The 21,986-nt window shown below is 54.7% G+C and overlaps 1 protein-coding gene and 3 non-coding genes across 4 annotated transcripts in view; 3 read left to right on the forward strand and 1 right to left on the reverse strand.

Moving 5' to 3' along the window:
- Positions 1 to 5,898, reverse strand: part of POLDIP3 (DNA polymerase delta interacting protein 3) — a 58,506-nt gene extending 52,608 nt beyond the window's left edge. The window contains exon 1 of the mRNA XM_073644128.1: positions 5,844 to 5,898. The gene's annotated coding sequence lies outside the window, so the exon portion shown is untranslated. The remainder of the gene's footprint in view (positions 1 to 5,843) is intronic.
- A 270-nt stretch (positions 5,899 to 6,168) lies between these two features.
- On the forward strand, positions 6,169 to 6,318 carry LOC141160469 (U12 minor spliceosomal RNA). The gene has a single exon (XR_012250228.1). It is a non-coding gene; the product is annotated as a U12 minor spliceosomal RNA (small nuclear RNA).
- A 2,726-nt stretch (positions 6,319 to 9,044) lies between these two features.
- Positions 9,045 to 9,194, forward strand: LOC141160474 (U12 minor spliceosomal RNA). The gene has a single exon (XR_012250232.1). It is a non-coding gene; the product is annotated as a U12 minor spliceosomal RNA (small nuclear RNA).
- Positions 9,195 to 21,538: 12,344 nt separating this feature from the next.
- On the forward strand, positions 21,539 to 21,687 carry LOC141160473 (U12 minor spliceosomal RNA). The gene has a single exon (XR_012250231.1). It is a non-coding gene; the product is annotated as a U12 minor spliceosomal RNA (small nuclear RNA).
- The last annotated feature ends 299 nt before the right edge of the window (positions 21,688 to 21,986 follow it).

Below are 21,986 nucleotides of genomic sequence, written 5' to 3' on the forward strand. Positions count from 1 at the left end.
ATTCCCCATGTGAAAGACCGCTGCCTCCACCCCCAGTCATTCCCCATATAACAGACCGCTGCCTCCACCCCCAGTCATTCCACATGTGACAGACTGCTGCTTCCAGTCATTCCCCATGTGGCAGACCGCTGTCTCCACCCCCAGGCATTCCCCATGTGGCAGACCGCTGTCTCCACCCCAGTCATTCCCCATGTGGCAGACCGCTGTCTCCACCCCCAGTAATTCCCTATGTGTCAGACCGCTGCCTCCATCCCCAGTCATTCCCCATGTGACAGACCGCTGCCTCCACCCCCGAGTCATTCCCCATGTGTCAGACCGCTGTATCCACCACCGAGTCATTCCCCATGTGACAGACCGCTGCCTCCACCCCCAGTCATTCCCCATGTGACAGACTGCTGCCTCCACCCCCAGTCGTTCCCCATGTGACAGACCGCTGCCTCCACCCCAAATCATTCCCCATGTGACAGACCGCGGCCTCCACCCCCGAGTCATTCCCCATGTGACAGACCGCTGCCTCCACCCCCAGTCATTCCCCATGTGACAGGCCGCTACCTCCACCCCCCAGTCATACCCCATGTGTAAGAACGCTGCCTCCATCCCCAGTCATTCCCCATGTGACTGACCGCTGCCTCCACCCCCACTCATTCCCCATCTGACAGACCGCTGCCTCCACCCCCAGGCATTCCCCATGTGGCAGACCGCTGTCTCCACCCCCAGTCATTCCCCATGTGACAGACCGCTGCTTCCAGTCATTCCCCATGTGGCAGACCGCTGTCTCCACCCCCAGGCATTCCCCATGTGGCAGACCGCTGTCTCCACCCCCATTCCCCATGTGGCAGACCGCTTTCTCCACCCCCAGTCATTCCCCATGTGAACGACCGCTGCCTCCACCCCCAGTCATTCCCCATATAACAGACCGCTGCCTCCACCCCCAGTCATTCCACATGTGACAGACTGCTGCTTCCAGTCATTCCCCATGTGGCAGACCGCTGTCTCCACCCCCAGGCATTCCCCATGTGGCAGACCGCTGTCTCCACCCCAGTCATTCCCCATGTGGCAGACCGCTGTCTCCACCCCCAGTCATTCCCCATGTGTCAGACCGCTGCCTATATCCCCAGTCATTCCCCATGTGACAGACCGCTGCCTCCACCCCCGAGTCATTCCCCATGTGTCAGACCGCTGTATCCACCCCCGAGTCATTCCCCATGTGACAGACCGCTGCCTCCACCCCCAGTCATTCCCCATGTGACAGACTGCTGCCTCCACCCCCAGTCATTCCCCATGTGACAGACCGCTGCCTCCACCCCAAGTGATTCCCCATGTGACAGACCGCGGCCTCCACCCCCGAGTCATTCCCCATGTGACAGACCGCTGCCTCCACCCCCAGTCATTCTCCATGTGACAGACCGCTACCTCCACCCCCAGTCATTCCTCATGTGACAGACCGCTGCCTCCACCCCCAGTCATTCCCCATGTGACAGACTGCTGCCTCCACCCCAAGTCATTCCCCATGTGACAGACCGCGGCCTCCACCCCCGAGTCATTCCCCATGTGACAGACCGCTGCCTACACCCTCAGTCATTCCCCATGTGACAGACCGCTGCCTCCACCCCCAGTCATTCCCCATGTGACAGACCGCTGCACTCCACCCCCAGTCATTCCCCATGTGACAGACCGCTGCCTCCACCCCCCAGTCATTCCCCATGTGACAGACCGCTGCCTCCACCCCCGAGTCATTCCCCATGTGACAGACCGCTGCCTCCACCCCCAGTCATTCCCCATGTGACAGACCGCTGTCTCCACCCCCAGTCATTCCCCATGTGACAGACCGCTGCCTCCCCCCCTCTCAGTCATTCCCCATGTGGCAGACCGCTGTCTCCACCCCCAGATATTCCCCATGTGGCAGACCGCTGTCTACACCCCCAGTCATTCCCCATGTGGCAGACCGCTGTCTCCACCCCCAGGCATTCCCCATGTGGCAGACCGCTGTCTCCACCCCCAGGCATTCCCCATGTGGCAGACCGCTGTCTCCACCCCCATTCCCCATGTGGCAGACCGCTGTCCCACCCCTAGTCATTCCCCATGTGAAAGACCGCTGCCTCCACCCCCAGTCATTCCCCATATAACAGACCGCTGACTCCACACCCAGTCATTCCACATGTGACAGACTGCTGCCTCCAGTCATTCCCCATGTGGCAGACCGCTGTCTCCACCCCCAGGCATTCCCCATGTGGTAGACCGCTGTCTCCACCCCAGTCATTCCCCATGTGGCAGACCGCTGTCTCCACCCCCCAGTCATTCCCCATGTGTCAGACCGCTGCCTCCATCCCCAGTCATTCCCCATGTGACAGACCGCTGCCTCCACCCCCGAGTCATTCCCCATGTGTCAGACCGCTGTATCCACCCCCGAGTCATTCCCCATGTGACAGACCGCTGCCTCCACCCCCAGTCATTCCCCATGTGACAGACTGCTGCCTCCACCCCCAGTCATTCCCCATGTGACAGACCGCTGCCTCCACCCCAAGTCATTCCCCATGTGACAGACTGCGGCCTCCACCCCCGTGTCATTCCCCATGTGACAGACCGCTGCCTCCACCCCCAGTCATTCCCCGTGTGACAGACCGCTGCCTCCACCCCCAGTCATTCCCCATGTGACAGACCGCTGCCTCCACCCCCCAGTCATTCCCCATGTGACAGACCGCTGCCTCCACCCCCGAGTCATTCCCCCTGTGACAGACCGCTGCCTCCACCCCCAGTCATTCCCCATGTGACAGACTGCTGCCTCCACCCCCAGTCATTCCCCATGTGACAGACCGCTGCCTCCACCCCAAGTCATTCCCCATGTGACAGACTGCGGCCTCCACCCCCGAGTCATTCCCCATGTGACAGACCGCTGCCTCCACCCCCAGTCATTCCCCATGTGACAGACCGCTGCCTCCACCCCCAGTCATTCCCCATGTGACAGACCGCTGCCTCCACCCCCCAGTCATTCCCCATGTGACAGACCGCTGCCTCCACCCCCGAGTCATTCCCCCTGTGACAGACCGCTGCCTCCACCCCCAGTCATTCCCCATGTGGCAGACGGCTGTCTCCACCCCCAGGCATTCCCCATGTGGCAGACCGCTGTCTCCACCCCCATTCCCCATGTGGCAGACCGCTGTCTCCACCCCCAGTCATTCCCCATGTGACATACCGCTGCCTCCACCCCCAGCCATTACCCATGTAACAGACCGCTGCCTCCACCCCCAGTCATTCCACATGTGACAGACTGCTGCTTCCAGTCATTCCCTATGTGGCAGACCGCTGTCTCCACCCCCAGGCATTCCCCATGTGGCAGACCGCTGTCTCCACCCCCATTCCCCATGTGGCAGACCGCTGTCTCCACCCCCAGTCATTCCCCATGTGACAGACCGCTGCCTCCACCCCCAGTCGTTCCCCATGTGACAGACCGCTGCCTACACCCCCAGTCATTCCCCATGTGACAGACCGCTGCCTCCACCCCCAGTCATTCCCCATGTGACACACAGCTGCCTCCACCCCCCAGTCATTCCCCATGTGAGAGACCGCTGCCTCCACCCCCGAGTCATTCCCCATGTGACAGACCTCTGCCTCCACCCCCAGTCATTCCCCATGTGACAGACGCTGCCTCCACCCCCAGTCATTCCCCATGTGACAGACCGCTATCTCCACCCCCCAGTCATTCCCCATGTGACAGACCGCTGCCTCCACCCCCAGTCATTCCCCATGTGACAGACCGCTGCCTCCACCCCCAGTCATTCCCCATGTGGCAGACCGCTGTCTCCACCCCCAGTCATTCCCCATGTAACAGACCGCTGCCTCCACCCCCAGTCATTCCACATGTGACAGACTGCTGCTTCCAGTCATTCCCCATGTGGCAGACCGCTGTCTCCACCCCCAGGCATTCCCCATGTGGCAGACCGCTGTCTCCACCCCCATTCCCCATGTGGCAGACCGCTGTCTCCACCCCCAGTCATTCCCCATGTGACAGACCGCTGCCTCCACCCCCGAGTCATTCCCCATGTGACAGACCGCTGCCTCCACCCCCAGTCATTCCTCATGTGACAGACCGCTGCCTCCACCCCCAGTCATTCCCCTTGTGACAGACCGCTACCTCCACCCCCCAGTCATTCCCCATTTGTCAGACCGCTGCCTCCATCCCCTGTCATTCCCCATGTGACAGTCCGCTGCCTCCACCCCCAGTCATTCCCCATGTGACAGACCGCTGTCTCCACCCCCAGCCATTCCCCATGTGACAGACCGCTGCTTCCAGTCATTCACCATGTGGCAGACCGCTGTCTCCACTCCCAGGCATTCCCCATGTGGCAGACCGCTGTCTCCACCCCCATTCCCCATGTGGCAGACCGCTGTTTCCACCCCCAGTCATTCCCCATGTGACAGACCGCTGCTTCCAGTCATTCCTCTGAGGCTGCTGAGCTGCACTCATGTTGTTCTCATAGCCCTTTGGAAAATGAAGCGTAACCTCAGTAGATAATCCTGCTGTTACTGAATGCAAATCTCTATACAAAGACCAACACTGATATTACCGCCATATGGTGACCATGTAGTGTTAGATACAAGTTTTGCAGAACATGTAAGAAATTACAGTACAGTTATAGATCGTGATTTACAGCTGAAGTTCTTTCTGATGGGGTCGTTCACGTTTCTCATCTTTTCCATCTGGCCCAGATCGTCATGACAGATTTCTCTAACCGGAAGGCGGTGAGGAGAGCCTTGCAGAAAATGACCCCGAGTGACGACATAGAGATGTTTTAAATTGTTTTTGAAAGGGTCGCCAATAGAGAGAAACTCTCGCCAGAGCAGTGGGCGGAAGTCCTGGCCCCATAATTAACGGGGGAGCAACAGAAGGCCTACCATGACTTGGCTTTACAGGATGCCAAAGTATATGCAAAATTTAAAATGGAATTTTGGCCCACTTGGGGGTAACAATGACTGTCAGGGCACAATGGGTCCACCACTGGGCATATCACCGTGACAAACCCCCTCGCTCCCAATTGTTTGATCTACTGCACCTCGTCCAAAAATGGTTGCAGCCAAAGTCTTCTACTCCAGCGCAGATGGTAGAGCGAGTTGTAATGGACCGGTTCGTGCTTTTCCTTCCGAGGCTGAGGCAGACTTGGGTTGCCCAGGGAGATCCCCGGAATGCTGATGAACTGGTCGAAAGGTATCAGGTGGTTGATGGTTCAGTAGAAAGGCAACCCACTCCATACTGGGTGTCCCATTGGGGGGCAGGTGCTCAAAAGAGGGTGCAGCATCCAAAGTCCAAGGGGCTGGCAGAGGTCATGCTGAAGGTCTTATCAGTGGCTGTATTTTGCTGGAGATGTGACAGCTCAGGTCATATAGCCGCCCATTGTCCCCTGACCACCGATGTTCATACTACACATATCCCACCAGCAATGTAGACTGTCCACCAAGTGAAGGGCCCCAAGCTTGTCATGTAAAAGTGAATGGTCTACAAACGACTGGACTACTAGATTCAGGGAATTTGGTGAGCCTCATTAGGGCAACACTCCCTCTCCAACTGATCTCTGTGAATAGAGGTGCCGTTTGAGCAACTCATCATGGACCTGGTTGAGCCCCTTAGTTAAATATGCTCATGGGCATGAATAGACATTGGTTGTCCTCAATTATGCTACACTGCACTCAGAATCAGTTTCCCTGAGAAACTCCTCCATGAAAAATATAGCCATCGAGTTGGTCCACATCCTTACCCGGACAGGACTACTGAGGGAGATCCTAACTGACCAAGGAACACCCTTTATGGGTAAAGTTCATCTAACAACACTTCGGCCATATTTCTCCTACAAACCTGCACCTTCCCAGCAGCAACTGTGTAGGAAAGAGGGCGGTCCAACGCTGCGGAATTACGTCACCACGCTATACCGCTGTCTTGATTGTTTACTACCATGATGCATTTCAGTGGTACTGGTAATTTGCATATTGCTCATTCACTTTACATAATAAAATAACACAGAAAAATTAGTGTATGCTTCAGATTATGAGCGATGCAGGCGGACGAAGGACTGCTGATTGCTTACTACTGATATCATAGTGAGGATGTGATGGCGTCTCCATGATGTAGATGAGATGGGGGTGCAGTGTGGCTTCAGGAAACGCCACTTACTGGTTATGCCTTAAACTAATGAGTAAGGAAAATAATGAGCTGGGGTGACACCTGGTTCCTCACTACTCATGTGAGAAGAATTTTTGTGCGGGTGTAGGTCGCCCCGTGGAGGATCTGCCTACTTTGCGGGACCTCCAGGTGCAGTGATCTGCCCGATCCTCCTGTGGTGAAAAAGAGAAGAAAACAAAGAAAAAGCTCTGCTGCATCTTCATTAACGATCAGTGATAAGAATATTCTGTGATCAGCAGCATGAAGTAGTTCCTGTGTGACAGACCACTGTCTCCACCCCCAGTCATTCCCCATGTGTCAGACCGCTGCCTCCACCCCAAGTCATTCCCCATATGACAGAACGCTGCCTCCACCCCAAGTCATTCCCCATATGACAGACCGCGGCCTCCACCCCCAGTCATTCCCCATATGACAGACCGCGGCCTCCACCCCCAGTCATTCCCCATATGACAGACCGCTGCCTCCACCCCCAGGCATTCCCCATGTGGCAGACCGCTGTCTCCACCCCCAGTCATTCCCCATGTGACAGACCGCTGCTTCCAGTCATTCCCCATGTGGCAGACCGCTGTCTCCACCCCAAGTCATTCCTCATGTCACACACCGCTGCCTCCATCCCCAGTCATTCCCCATGTGACAGACCGCTGTCTCCATCCCCAGTCCTTCCCCATATGACAGACCGCTGCCTCCACCCCCAGTAATTCCCCATGTGACAGACCGCTGCCTCCAGTCATTCCCCATGTGATGGACCGCTGCCTCTACCCCGGTCATTCCCCATGTGACAGACTGCTGCCTCCACCCCCAGTCATTCCCCATGTGACAGACCGCTGCCTCCACCCCAGTCATTTCCCATGTGTCAGACCGCTGTCTACACCCCCAGTCATTCCCCATGTGACAGACCGCTGCCTCCACCCCCAGTCATTCCCCATGTAACAGACCGCTGCCTCCACCTCCAGTCATTCTCCATGTGACAGACCGCTGCCTCCACCCCCAGTCATTCTTTATGTCGCACATCGCTGCCTCCACTCCCAGTCATTCCCCATGTGACAGACCGCTGCCTCCACCCCCAGTCATTCCCCATGTGACAGACCGCTGCCTCCACCCCCAGTCATTCCCCATGTGACAGACCGCTGCTTCCAGTCATTCCTCTGAGGCTGCTGAGCTGCACTCATGTTGTTCTCAAAGCCCTTTGGAAAATGAAGCATAACCTCAGTAGATAATCCTGCTGTTACTGAATGCAAATCTCTATACAAAGACCAACACTGATATTACCGCCATATGGTGACCATGTAGTGTTAGATACCAGTTTTGCAGAACATGTAAGAGATTACAGTACAGTTATAGATGGTGATTTACAGCTGAAGTTCTTTCTGATGGGGTCGTTCACGTTTCTCATCTTTTCCATCTGGCCCAGATCGTCATGACAGATTTCTCTGACCGGAAGGCGGTGAGGAGAGCCTTGCAGAAAATGACCCCGAGTGACGACATAGAGATGTTTTAAATTGTTTTTGAAAGGGTCGCCAATAGAGAGAAACTCTCGCCAGAGCACTGGGCGGAAGTCCTGGCCCCATAATTAACGGGGGAGCAACAGAAGGCCTACCATGACTTGGCTTTACAGGATGCCAAAGTATATGCAAAATTTAAAATGGAATTTTGGCCCACTTGGGGGTAACAATGACTGTCAGGGCACAATGGGTCCAGCACTGGGCATATCACCGTGACAAACCCCCTCGCTCCCAATTGTTTGATCTACTGCACCTCGTCCAAAAATGGTTGCAGCCAAAGTCTTCTACTCCAGCGCAGATGGTAGAGCGAGTTGTAATGGACCGGTTCGTGCTTTTCCTTCCAAGGCTGAGGCAGACTTGGGTTGCCCAGGGATATCCCCGGAATGCTGATGAACTGGTCGAAAGGTATCAGGTGGTTGATGGTTCAGTAGAAAGGCAACCCACTCCATACTGGGTGTCCCATTAGGGGGCAGGTGCTCAAAAGAGGGTGCAGCATCCAAAGTCCAAGGGGCTGGCAGAGGTCATGCTGAAGGTCTTATCAGTGGCTGTATTTTGCTGGAGATGTGACAGCTCAGGTCATATAGCCGCCCATTGTCCCCTGACCACCGATGTTCATACTACACATATCCCACCAGCAATGTAGACTGTCCACCTAGTGAAGGGCCCCAAGCTTGTCATGTAAAAGTGAATGGTCTACAAATGACTGGACTACTAGATTCAGAGAATTTGTTGAGCCTCATTAGGGCAACACTCCCTCTCCAACTGATCTCTGGGAATAGAGGTGCCGTTTGAGCAACTCATCATGGACCTGGTCGAGCCCCTTAGTTAAATATGCTCATGGGCATGAATAGACATTGGTTGTCCTCAATTATGCTACACTGCACTCAGAATCAGTTTCCCTGAGAAACTCCTCCATGAAAAATATAGCCATCGAGTTGGTCCACATCCTTACCCGGACAGGACTACCGAGGGAGATCCTAACTGACCAAGGAACACCCTTTATGGGTAAAGTTCATCTAACAACACTTCGGCCATATTTCTCCTACAAACCTGCACCTTCCCAGCAGCAACTGTGTAGGAAAGAGGGCGGTCCAACGCCGCGGAATTACGTCACCACGCTATACCGCCGTCTTGATTGTTTACTACCATGATGCATTTCAGTGGTACTGGTAATTTGCATATTGCTCATTCACTTTACATAATAAAATAACACAGAAAAATTAGTGTATGCTTCAGATTATGAGCGATGCAGGCGGACGAAGGACTGCTGATTCCTTACTACTGAGATCATAGTGAGGATGTGATGGCGTCTCCATGATGTAGATGAGATGGGGGTGCAGTGTGGCTTCAGGAAACGCCACTTACTGGTTATGCCTTAAACTAATGAGTAAGGAAAATAATGAGCTGGGGTGATGCCTCGTTCCTCACAACTCATGTGAGAAGAATTTTTGTGCGATCACAGATCGCCCTGTGGAGGATCTGCCTACTTTGCGGGACCTCCAGGTGCAGGGATCTGCCTGATCCTCCTGTGGTGAGAAAGGGAAGAAAACAAAGAAAAAGCTCTGCTGTATCATCACTAATGATCAGTGATAAGAATATTCTGTGATCAGCAGCATGAAATAGTTCCTGTGTGACAGACCGCTGTCTCCACCCCAAGTCATTCCTCATGTGACAGACTGCTGTCTCCACCCCCAGTCATTCCCCATGTGACAGACTGCTGTCTCCACCCCCAGTCATTCCCCATGTGACAGACCGCTGCCTCCACCCCAAGTCATTCCCCATGTGACAGACCGCGGCCTCCACCCCCAGTCATTCCCCATATGACAGACCGCGGCCTCCACCCTCAGTCATTCCCCATATGACAGACCGCTGCCTCCACCCCCAGGCATTCCCCATGTGGCAGACCGCTGTCTCCACCACCAGTCATTCCCCATGTGACAGACCGCTGCTTCCAGTCATTCCCCATGTGGCAGACCACTGTCTCCACCCCAAGTAATTCCTCATGTCACACACCGCTGCCTCCATCCCCAGTCATTCCCCATGTGACAGACCGCTGCCTCCATCCCCAGTCCTTCCCCATATGACAGACCGCTGCCTCCACCCCCAGTCATTCCCCATGTGACAGACCGCTGCCTCCAGTCATTCCCCATGTGATGGACCGCTGCCTCCACCCCCGGTCATTCCCCATGTGACAGACTGCTGCCTCCACCCCCAGTCATTCCCCATGTGACAGACCGCTGTCTCCACCTCAGTCATTCCCCATGTGACAGACCGCTGCCTCCACCCCCAGTCATTCCCCATGTAACAGACCGCTGCCTCCACCCCCAGTCATTCCTCATGTGACAGACCGCTGTCTACACCCCCAGTCATTCCCCATGTGACAGACCGCTGCCTCCACCCCCAGTCATTCCCCATGTAACAGACCGCTGTCTACACCCCCAGTCATTCCCCATGTGACAGACCGCTGTCTACACCCCCAGTCATTCCCCATGTGACAGACCGCTGCCTCCACCCCCAGTCATTCCCCATGTGACAGACCGCTGCCTCCACCCCCTAGTCATTCCTTATGTCACACACCGCTGCCTCCACTCCCAGTCATTCCCCATGTGACAGACCGCTGCCTCCACCCCCTGTCATTCCCCATGTGACAGACCGCTGCCTCCACCCCCAGTCATTCCCCATGTGACAGACCGCTGCTTCCAGTCATTCCTCTGAGGCTGCTGAGCTGCACTCATGTTGTTCTCAAAGCCCTTTGGAAAATGAAGCGTAACCTTAGTAGATAATCCTGCTGTTACTGAATACAAATCTCTATACAAAGACCATCACTGATATTACCGCCATATGGTGACCATGAACTGTTAGATACCAGTTTTGCAGAACATGTAAGAGATTACAGTACAGTTATAGATGGTGATTTACAGCTGAAGTTCTTTCTGATGGGGTCGTTCACGTTTCTCATCTTTTCCATCTGGCCCAGATTGTCATGACAGATTTCTCTGACCGGAAGTCGGTGAGGAGAGCCTCCTGTGGTGAGAAAAAGAAAAAAACAAGGAAAAAGCTCTGCTGCATCATCACTAACGATCAGTGATAAGAATTTTCTGTGATCAGCAGCATGAAGTAGTTCCTGTGTGACAGACCGCTGCCTCCACCCCCAGTCATTCACCATGTGACAGACCGCTGCCTCCAGTCATTCCCCATGTGACAGACCACTGCCTCCATCCCAGGGCCGGCGTCAGCACCCGGCGCACCTGGGCAAATGCCGGGGCCCTGAGCAGGCAGAGGGGCCCACTAGCGGTCGCGCACCCCGCTGGGATATGGGCGGAGGAGAGCGGTGTCAGCGCCCGCCCTTCTCCGCCGCTTGCTCAGGGCCCCGGCAGCTGGATACTTACCTCTCCCCGTGCCTCCGCAGATCAGCTGTCTTCCTGCTCTGCGCTCCCTGTGACGTCTCAGGTCAGAGGGCGCGGTGACGTCTTTACACCGCGCCCTCCCCTGAGCCGTCACAGTGAGCGCTGAGCGGGAAGACGCCGACAACGCTGGAGTTCGGACCCGAGCAGCGGGCAGCAGGTAGCAGGTGAGGAGAAGGGAGGTGAGTATTTGATTTTTTTTTTTAATGTATGGAGGCATGGGGCAGTATAAAGAGAAGGGGGGGGGCATCCTGCAGGGGGCATTATAAAGAGAGGGGGGGACATCCTGCATGGGGCATTATAAAGAGAGGGGGGGACATCCTGCATGGGGCATTATAAAGAGAGGGGGGGACATCCTGCATGGGGTATTATAAAGAGGAGGGGTGACACCCTGCATGGGGCATTATAAGGTGGGGAACAGCCTGCATGGGGCATTATAAAGGGGGGGGCAGCCTGTATGGGGCATTATGTGGGGGGTAACAGCCTGCATGGAGCATTATAAGGGGGGGGCAGCCTGTATGGGGCATTATGTGGGGGGTAACAGCCTGCATGGAGCATTATAAGGGGGGGACAGCCTGTATGGGGCATTATGTGGGGGTAACAGCCTGCATGCAGCATTATATGGGGGCCAGTATCCTGTATGGAGCGTTATAAGGGGACCGGTATCCTGTATGGAGCGTTATATGGGGGCCAGTATCCTGTATGGAGTTTTATAAGGGGACCAGTATCCTGTATGGAGCGTTATATGGGGGCCAGTATTCTGTATGGAGCCTTATATGGTGGTCAGTATTCCGCATGGAGCCTTATATGGGGGCCAGTATTCCGTATGGGGTCTTATATGGGGGCCAGTATTCTGTGTGGAGCGTTATATGGGGGCCAGTATTCCGTATGGGGCCTTATATGGGGGCCAGTATTCCGTATGGAGCCTTATGTGGGGGTCAGTATTCCGTATGGGGCCTTATATGGGGGCCAGTATTCCGTATGGGGTCTTATATGGGGGCCAGTATTCCTTATGGGGCCTTATATGGGGGCCAGTATTCCGTATGGAGCCTTATATGGGGGCCAGTATTCCGTATGAAGCGTTATATGGGGGCCAGTATTCCGTATGGAGCATTTTATGGGGGCCAGTATTCCGTATGGAGCATTTTATGGGGGCCAGTATACAGTATGGAGCGATTCACCGGTTTCCGAGCTATTGTGGAATTTACAGTAGATATCACTCATGTAATGTAAGAAGTGAAATCTTTGCTTTGTACTATATATATATATATATTTCTCCGCCGTATCTCTGCATCATGAATCGTGGTATGTGTTAAAGGGGCCACTGAGACTCTTTCGCCCGGGGCCCAGAAAAACCTGGAGCCGGCCCTGCTCCATCCCCAGTCCTTCCCCATATGACAGACCGCTGCCTCCACCCCCAGTCATTCCCCATGTGACAGACTGCTGCCTCCACCTCCAGTCATTTCCCATGTGACAGACCGCTGCCTCCACCCCCAGTCATTCCTCATGTCACACACCGCTGCCTCCACCCCCAGTCATTCCCCATGTGACAGACCGCTGCCTCCACCCCCAGTCGTTCCCCATGTGACAGTCCGCTGTCTCCACCCCCAGTCATTCCCCATGTGACAGACCGCTGCCTCCACCACCAGTCATTCCCCATGTTACAGACCGCTGCCTCCACCCCCAGTCATTCCCCATGTGACAGACCGCTGCCTCCACCCCCAGTCATTCCTCATGTCACACACCGCTGCCTCCACCCCCAGTCATTCCCCATGTGACAGACCGCTGCCTCCACCCACAGTCATTCCCCATGTGACAGACCCCTGCCTCCACCCCCAGTCATTCATCACGTCACACACCGCTGCCTCTTTGGCACCCCAGGGGTCTGGTTGCCACAGTGATAGAAATATCACGTCTGAGAGCAAGTGGGAGGTTCCCTGGTCAGGAGCCCTTGAACATGCAACACCTCCTGTCCCAGACCAGATAGGGGAGGAACCTGCCCTTTATAAACTGGATCTGGGACGGGGTTAGTTCAGTTAGAGCCTGGAGTGAAGTTCTAGACACAGGGAAAACAACTGCTAGGAGCTCTGTAGGAGTAGGAGCTGAGTGCCAGAGACTGGAAGCTGATATTGCTCGTCCTGGCTGAAGACACTACGACCAGACGACGGAGTCCGAGGCTGTGAGGACTTATATATCCAGCAGCAGAAACAAGCCGGCAGGGGATTTCAGGTCCTCTGGCCATAGGAAGCCCGGAGTCTCAGTCACATACACAAGGGACCGGTACCGCCATCGAGGAGCGGAAGCTACCAGAGGGTCCAAGTCACCATCCATACGGGTGAGCACCACACGGTATACTCAGGGACGTGGGCTACTTCCACTCGCTTACAGCAAGGTAGCCAGGAAGAGTGCAGATAGACGGGGAGGCCTACAACTCCACCTGGCCAGGGGAACTCCTGTTTGTTCACAGACTGACAAGGCCCCTTATGCTAGCCAGTACTCCCGGGAGGGTCTGCCTTATCATCATCAGTAAAGACCCTGAACTGCACTGCAAAGACTCTGAGTCGTTCCTGCTTCACCCGTGCACCATCACTCCCATCATCCACACTCACTGCCCTGAGGCTATACTCCTCCCGTGGGGAGTTGTCCCATCCTCTGCTGCGCACACCACACCAGCCTCAGCGGTCTGCCTCGCAGCGGCGGTACACCCTGACCGCAATCCACGGGTGGTGTAGTCGGACATTAAATCATAAAAGCCCTATAAAAGACTGCCATTGGTCTGACCACCCTGAGCCACGGGACCGGGTCACCGCCACGGAGACTACAACCCCCAGAGACCCGGCTCCGGGTAATCCACACACGTGCATACACGGCCCAGGGGGCGCGTCAACTTTTGGCGTAGTCGGCAGGATTGTGACCAACCCGCCACAAATGAGTATTGCGTGCCTGAAAAAGACTTTGCACTTACCTGAGTGAAGTTTCCCACCATCCGGAGCTGTTTTTTGCAATCTTCAGTCGTCTCTCGCCATCTTCATTCGTTTCCCGCCGTCTTCAGCCGTTTTCCCACCATCGGACGCCATCTTCAGGACGCGGGAAGAAGAGGGGCGTGGACGTCCAAACCGCGCGAGAACTGAAGCCCCGCCCTACGCACCGACGCTGCGCAAGGTCCTGGAAGGAGAGAGAGCGGCGCTGACGTCACCAGGACGCGACGCAAGGTCCTTGCCCGGACCCGCACCAGTGGAGCTGCGGCCTACGGAGGAAGAGCAACAAAAGGTAGGCCACGGTTAACTAGGGGGGCAGAAGATACCAGGAATGGAGGGAGCTCCCACCGCCAGTGCGGCCGCTGCCGCAGTAATGCCATTTACAATGCCTTACATCCCTGGAGCGGCCTGGCTGCCCCAATACTCAGGGGAGTCGCATACCCTAAGCGACTTTAAAGAGAAACTGTACAGCCTATTTAAAGTGTACCCCCTGACGGAGGGACAAAAAGTGAGCATATTGGTAGGCCAGCTAACTGGCGCAGCCCAACGTGAAGTAAAGTCCTGGTCAGTCAGGGACAAGGAGACTGTGAAGAAGATCTTAGCCCGTCTGAAGGACACTTTTGATACCCGTACCTCAGCAGATATCAAAATGAGATTTTATGGGTGCAAGCAGCGGGCCCAAGACAGTACAAGAGACTATGCTTTGAATTTGCAGGAGGCCCTGGGAGCCATTAAACAGGCAGACCCTGACAGTGTGCGGAATGCAGATGAACTGTTGACTGAGCAATTCATTGAGGGTCTGCTGTCCAACGCCCACCGAACCCAGTTACGTGCAATGGCTTTGCAGAACCCTGGGTTAGACTTTGCAAAGTTCAAAGACAGGACCATCCGGGTGCTCCGAGAACCGGCACCGGATAGCGCTGTAAACCACCGGTGCCCTGCTATTACCTATCACCAGGAGGCGGCGCCCTTGTCTGCAGAGCCTGAGGGAGCTGGTGCGCAGGCTTTGGATAAAGACCCGGCTGCAGACCTGCACCATCAGGTCCAAGAACTGACCAAAAGCGTTGCCGCATTAACCAGGACTGTGCAGTCGTTACAGGTATCCTCTCCAGGAAGTATCAAGCTGGCCACCAGTCCGGAGGACGTCCCGTGGCGCCGACAGAGGAGGATCCAATCGTCCAGAGGAAGACCCAGCGACCGCTACAACGAGGACGGACAGCCCATCTGCCGCCGCTGCAACCAACCAGGACATATGGCAAGGTACTGTAATTTAAACGAGTCCAACCTGGGGCAAAGGGCCAACCCCCAGGTGAAAGATCATCGGGCCCATCAAACTGGCGTGACAAGTATGTGGGGGGACGACCGGTCTTGCCTGTGGTACTGGATGGCATTCCAATGAGTTCCCTACTAGACACCGGGTCACAGGTAACTATCATCCCTTATGTGCTCTTTAAGCGGTACTGGAATGACTCGGACATAACCCGCTACCCAGATGACGACCTGAGTATCATCGCCAGCAATGGTCAGCCCGTGCCGCAGGTGGGATTCAAAGAGGTGACCATTAAAATCGGTAAGGTCGAACTGGCGGCACAAGGACTGATTATTGTGGACATTGATCGTCGTGAAAGTCACCCTAAAATAACCTTGGGTACTAATGTTATTGAGAATTGCCTTTCAGAAGTAATTGCAATTTTACTGCAGGTTGCCATGAACGCCAGCTCCGGCCAGCAGCGGGTCCCACAAAAGGAGATCCGGGCACTGATGAAACGGCAACAGGTAGAACTGTCGGGTGGTGAGATTGGTAGCGTTAGGATGAGTGACCCGTTCCCTATCGCCATGCCCCCAAAGAGTGAGATGATGATCTGGTGTCGGGCAGTTATTGTTCTGAGGGGTAGAGACTACCAAGCTATGGTAGAACCCGTTTAGTCAGACAGTAGGCCCACCATTTTGACGGCACGGGGGGTGGTTGATGTCCGCCATGGGAGGGTACCGGTCCGCATCCTAAACATTGGGGAAAGAGAAGTATACTTGCCCCGGTATGCCACGCTAGCCATATTGTTCACCATAAACCAAAATTTTGTAAAGGCCGTTGAACCCTTGCCTCCATCTCAACCAGAGGAAGGTAACGGCTCTAAGAAACAAATGGAGGACTGGTGTCAGCAGCTGCATTTGGGTACTGACTCCACTCCCTCACACCAAAAACAGGGAGTCTGCCGGGTGGTTCAGGAGTACGAAAGAGTCTTTAGTAAACACTCGCTAGACTTCAGGCGAGTAAAGGGCGTAGAACATCACATCCCCACAGGAGACCATCCACCCATAAAGGAAAGATACCGACCTGTACCCCCTGCACACTATCAGCATGCAAAGGGGATGTTGCGAGACATGAAGGAGGCTGGGGTAATCAGGGACAGCTGTAGCCCCTGGGCGGCACCACTGGTTCTAGTGAAAAAGAAGGACAACACCATGAGAATGTGCGTAGACTACAGAAAGGTGAACCGTATCACACACAAAGATGCGTACCCGTTACCTAGAATAGAAGAATCTTTAGCTGCATTAAAATCTGCTAACTTCTTCTCCACTTTGGATCTTACTAGCGGGTACTGGCAGGTTCCTGTAGCAGAGGTGGACAAGGAGAAGACTGCGTTCACCACCCCGATGGGTCTCAGCGAATTCAACTGTAAGCCGTTCGGGCTCTGCAACGCACCAGGAACCTTCCAGCGGTTGATGGAATGCTGTCTGGGACACCGGAATTTCGAGACGGTCCTGTTATACCTGGACGATGTCATCGTTTATTCCAAAACCTACGAGGACCATCTGAAACACCTGGCAGAGGTGTTTGATGCCCTGGCAAGCTACGGCCTAAAGGTGAAACCCTCCAAATGTCATCTGCTGAAACCAAAGGTACAGTACCTGGGACACGTGGTGAGTGCCGACGGAGTGGCTCCCGACCCCGATAAGATCACCGTGATTAAGGACTGGCCAAGACCCTCCAACATAAAGAAAGTGCGGCAGTTCCTCGGGTTGGTAGGCTACTACCGAAGATTCATTCCCGGTTTCACCAAAATGGCAGCTCCTATGCAGGACCTCCTGATAGGTCAATCCAGGAAGGCCAAAAACCAGAAGCCACCCTTCAGGTGGGAAAAGCTGGAAGAGGAGTCCTTCCGCCAGCTGAAGATGGCCCTCACGGGGGATGAAATCCTGACGTACCCTGATTACAGCCAGCCCTTTATCCTCCACACGGACGTGAGCAACATCGGGCTAGGAGCCTTACTGTCCCAGATCCAGCAGGGGAGAGAACGGGTAATCGCTTACGCCAGCCGAAAACTACGGCCCACAGAGAGAAACCCTGAGAATTATAGCTCATTCAAGCTAGAGTTCCTGGCAGTGGTGTGGGCAGTGACGGAACATTTCAAACATTACCTTGCCTCCACCAAGTTCACCGTGTACACGGACAACAACCCGTTGACACATCTGGACACTGCAAAACTTGGTACCCTGGAGCAGAGATGGATGGCCCGCCTGTCCAACTATGAATTCACCATCAAACACCGGGCGGGACGCTCAAATGCCAACGCAGACGCCCTGTCCAGGATGCCGAACTTACCGGACGGGGGGGAAGATCCAGAGGAACTGGAAGAGATCGAACTCCCTGCGTTCCACCGTCATGGGATTACCCGGTATTCCCACCGTGTAAGGGAAAGGCACTCTGCTACGTTCAATCCCTTACCCCACTACAGCTGGGCAGAGACTCAAGACAGTGACCCCGCAGTCCGTCTGGTGAAGGAAATGCTGACACAGGCTGATGCCCACCTTGACCCAGACGCCCCGGAGGAGACCAAACAGCTGTGGAAGGAGAAGAGTAAACTGTTTCTCTACAAGGGAAAGCTGTGCCGGAGAACTGTCAACTCCCGGACACATGAGCTGACCTGGCAGGTAGTGGTCCCGAGACGGGACGCGGCTATGGTCCTGGAGGCATACCACAACGGAGCAGGGCACTTCGGATGGAAGAAGCTGGAGTTCCTGTTGCGTGACTGGTTCTTCTGGGTAAACGTGAGAGGGGCCATTGAGAGATGGTGCAGAGACTGCGGCCCGTGCAACCTGAGGAGGAAGGACCGTGCCAGCCAGAAGACCCCCCTGCAGCCCATCATCACGAAGCAACCACTAGAACTGGTAGCCCTGGACCATGTGAAGCTGGCTCCGAGTAGGTCCGGGTACGTCTACGCCCTCACCATCGTAGACCACTACTCCCGGTTCCTGATGGTGGTCCCTGTCAAGGACTTAACGGCTCAAACAGCAGCTAGATCCTTCCAGCAGCACTTCTGCCGTCCACACGGGTATCCGGAGCAAGTGTTGACTGACCAAGGTTCAGCCTTCGAAGCGGAGGTCTTCCAGGAGTTCTGCAACTTGTATGGCTGCAAGAAGATAAGCACAGCGCCTTACCACCCCCAAACCAACGGGCTGTGTGAGAAAATGAACAATATCATCATTGATCTCCTCAAGACGTTGCCCCTGGAAGAACGCAACTTGTGGCCGGAGAAGCTGCCAGACCTGATTGACTTGTACAACCATATCCCGGTGAATGCTACAAATTGCACCCCAGCTTACCTGATGCGCGCAAGACCAGATAAGCTGCCAATTGACCTGGAGATGGGAGTCCTGACACCCGAGGACACCTCACCAGAAGCAGACTGGGACACGGAATGGCAGCAGCAGTACTGGAAAGTATAGGAGACCGTGGAGCGAAGTTTGTCTCAAGCAAGAGAAAGGCAAGAGAGGACTTATAACCAACATGCTCCCGCTGTTCCCCTGGCACCTGGAGAGCAGGTCTTGAAGAGGAAGAGACGGCTCCACAAGTTGGATGACCAGTGGGAGAAGGACCCGTACACCGTACTGCCCTCAAGCCATGAGAACCCAAAAGTATGTGTCATCAGTAAGGATGGAGGAGAGACCACAGCCACTGTCTCCAGAGACCACCTGAAGAAGTGTCCCGAGCAGCTACAAGGTGCAGAAGAAGACCAGGATATCCTTCAACCCGCAGAGGAAAAGGAAGAAATGATCAGTACCGTACTCGGAGACTTTCCCCGGTCCTGGACTCAAATCAACAACACAGTCGGGGTACCCGTCCTCACCTTTCTCCAGCCAACCCCTCAAGGGCCTACAGAAGAACAGGGAGTGTCGGGAGAGCAGCCAGCCCAGGAGGCAGAAGGATCCATACAAGCAGCCCAGGAGAATCAACCCTCTGCTAGTAGTGAGCCTGTCGTGCCCCTAGTAAGCCAAAGAGTACGCAGGAAGCTGCCAGGCCTACCCGCAACACCTCCTACACCTTGTAGTGCAGAGCCAGATAGTGGGTTATGTAGGTCCACCAGGAGCACTAGAGGACAGATGCCCGCTTGCTGGAGAATCTAATGCGAAGTATATATCTACCTGTACATGCGTAAAAGTTGAAAATGTTTGATGTTTTTGTTACCTGGTTATTAATTATGTCTTTCTAGTTTTCCTAGTTCATGGACTGACAGATTATGGACGCTGAATAACCGGAACTACATTATAAATAGTTGCACTTGGTGCCTCTTGCGAAGACGGCCACGGAAGAAAAACCTGTCTGGCGTGGCCCCGTGTGGTCCAAAGTAGTTCGCTTCGCCTTGCTGCCACGCCCAGGGCCAAATTTGGGGTTTGCTTTGGACAGGTCCCCTACTCTGTTCTAAGACTTCACCTTGGGTGATATGGACACCCGGTTACGGAAATGCCGTGACCATCAAGACAAAATGTACTTTTTCCTGTTATTGTTTATACCCTTGTATTTGTGTTTTTCTTAAAAATGTGTTTATTCCCTTAGTACTAAAATTCACTAGGGGGGAATGTGGCACCCCAGGGGTCTGGTTGCCACAGTGATAGAAAAATCACGTCTGAGAGCAAGTGGGAGGTTCCCTGGTCAGGAGCCCTTGAACATGCAACACCTCCTGTCCCAGACCAGATAGGGGAGGAACCTGCCCTATATAAACTGGATCTGGGGCGGGGTTAGTTCAGTTAGAGCCTGGAGTGAAGTTCCAGACACAGGGAAAGCAACAGCTAGGAGCTCTGTAGGAGGAGGAGCTGAGTGCCAGAGACTGGAAGCTGATATTGCTCATCCTGGCTGAAGACACTACGACCGGGCGACGGAGTCCGAGGCTGTGAGGACTTATATATCCAGCAGCAGAAACAAGCCGGCAGGGGATTTCAGGTCCTCTGGCCATAGGAAGCCCGGAGGCTCAGTCACACACACAAGGGACGGGTACCGCCATTGAGGAGTGGAAGCTACCAGAGGGTCCAAGTCACCAGCCATACGGGTGAGCACCACACGGTATACTCAGGGACTTGGGCTACTTCCACCCGCTTACAGCAAGGTAGCCAGGAAGAGTGCAGATAGACGGGGAGGCCTACAACTCCACCTGGCCAGGGGAACTCCTGTTTGTTCACAGACTGACCAGGCCCCTTATGCTAGCCAGTACTCCCGGGAGGGTCTGCCTTATCATCATCAGTAAAGACCCTGAACTGCACTGCAAAGACTCTGAGTCGTTCCTGCTTCACCCGTGCACCATCACTCCCATCATCCACACTCACTGCCCTGAGTCTATACTCCTCCCTTGGGGAGTTGTCCCATCCTCTGCTGCGCACACCACACCAGCCTCAGCGGTCTGCCTCGCAGTGGCGGTACACCCTGACCGCAATCCACAGGTGGCGTAGTCGAACATTAAATCATAAAGACCCTATAAAAGACGGCCACTGGTCTGACCACCCTGAGCCACAGGACCGGGTCACCGCCACGGAGACTACAACCCCCAGAGATCCGGCTCCGGGTAACCCATACACGTGTATACACGGCCCAGGGGGCCCGTCACCTCCACCCCCAGTCATTCCCCATGTGACAGACCGCTGCCTCCACCCCCAGTCATTCCCCATGTGACAGACCGCTGCTTCCACGTCCAGTCATTCCTCATGTCACACACCGTTGCCTCCACCCCCTGTCATTCCCCATGTGACAGACCGCAGCCTCCACCCCCAGTCATTCTACATGTGACAGACTGCTGCCTCCACCCCCAGTCATTCCCCATGTGAGATCCTAACTCACCAAGGAACACCCTTTATGGGTAAACTTCATCTAACGACACGTCGGCCATATTTCTAATACAAACCTGCACCTTCCCAGCAGCAACTGTGTAGGAAAGAGGGCGGTCCAACGCCGCGGAATTACGTCACCACACTATAGCGCCGTCTTGATTGTTTACTACCATGATGCATTTTGGCGGTACTGGTAATTTGCATATTGCTCATTAACTTTTCATAATAAAATAACACAGAAAAATTAGTGTATGCTGCAGATTATGAGCGATGCAAGCGGACGAAGGACTCGCTGCTGATATTATAGTGAGGATGTGATGGCGTCTCCATGATGTAGATGAGATGGGGGTGCAGTGTGGCTTCAGGAAACGCCACTTACTGGTTATGCCTTAAACTTATGCGTAAGGAAAATAATGAGCTGGGGTGGCACCTGGTTCTTCACTACTCATGTGAGAAGAATTTTTGTGTGGGTACAGGTCATCCGTGGAGGGTCTGCCTACTTTGCAGGATCTCCAGGTGCAGTGATCTGCCTGATCCTCCTGTGGTGAGAAAGAGAAGAAAACAAAGAAAAAGCTCTGCTGCATCATTGCTAACGATCAGTGAAAAGAATATTCTGTGATCAGCAGCATGAAGTAGTTTCTGTGTGTCAGACCGTTGCCTCCACCCCCCAGTCATTCCCCATGTGACAGACCGCTGCGTCTCCCTAAGTCATTCCTCATGTCACACATTGCTGCCTCCACCCCCAGTCATTCCCCATGTGACAGACCGCTGCCTCCACCCCCAGTCTTTCCCCATGTGACAGACCGCTGCCTCCACCCCCAGTCATTCTCTA

The sequence above is a fragment of the Phyllobates terribilis genome, unplaced genomic scaffold, assembly GCF_046119375.1.
Source record: "Phyllobates terribilis strain yellow unplaced genomic scaffold, ASM4611937v1 Scaffold_8__6_contigs__length_399053987, whole genome shotgun sequence".
Lineage (NCBI taxonomy): Eukaryota > Metazoa > Chordata > Amphibia > Anura > Dendrobatidae > Phyllobates > Phyllobates terribilis.